The following is a 531-nucleotide window of genomic DNA, read 5'->3' on the forward strand; positions in this document are numbered from 1 at the left end:
TCTAATTTTATTGATTTGATTTTTCTCCCTTTGTTTCTTGATGAGTCTGGCTAATGGTTTGTCAATTTTATTTATCCTTTCAAAGAACCAGCTTTTGGCTTTGTTGATATTTGCTATGGTTTCCTTTGTTTCTTTTGCATTTATTTCTGCCCTAATTTTTAAGATTTCTTTCCTTCTACTAACCCTGGGGTTCTTCATTTCTTCCTTTTCTAGTTGCTTTAGAATTAGAATTAGGTTATTTATTTGACTTTTTTCTTGTTTCTTGAGGTATGCCTGTGTTGCTATGAACATTCCCCTTAGCACTGCTTTTACAGTGTCCCATAGGTTTTGGGTTATTGTGTTTTCATTTTCATTTGTTTAAATGCATATTTTGATTTCTTTTTTGATTTTTTTTAAATTTTATTTTATTTTTAAACTTTACATAATTGTATTAGTTTTGCCAATTATCAAAATGAATCCATCACAGGTATACATGTGCTCCCCATCCTGAACCCTCCTCTCTCCTCCCTCCCCATAGCATCCCTCTGGGTC

Source organism: Bison bison, unplaced genomic scaffold, assembly GCF_000754665.1.
Source record: "Bison bison bison isolate TAMUID 2011002044 unplaced genomic scaffold, Bison_UMD1.0 scf7180017864236, whole genome shotgun sequence".
NCBI classification, from domain to species: Eukaryota; Metazoa; Chordata; class Mammalia; order Artiodactyla; family Bovidae; genus Bison; species Bison bison.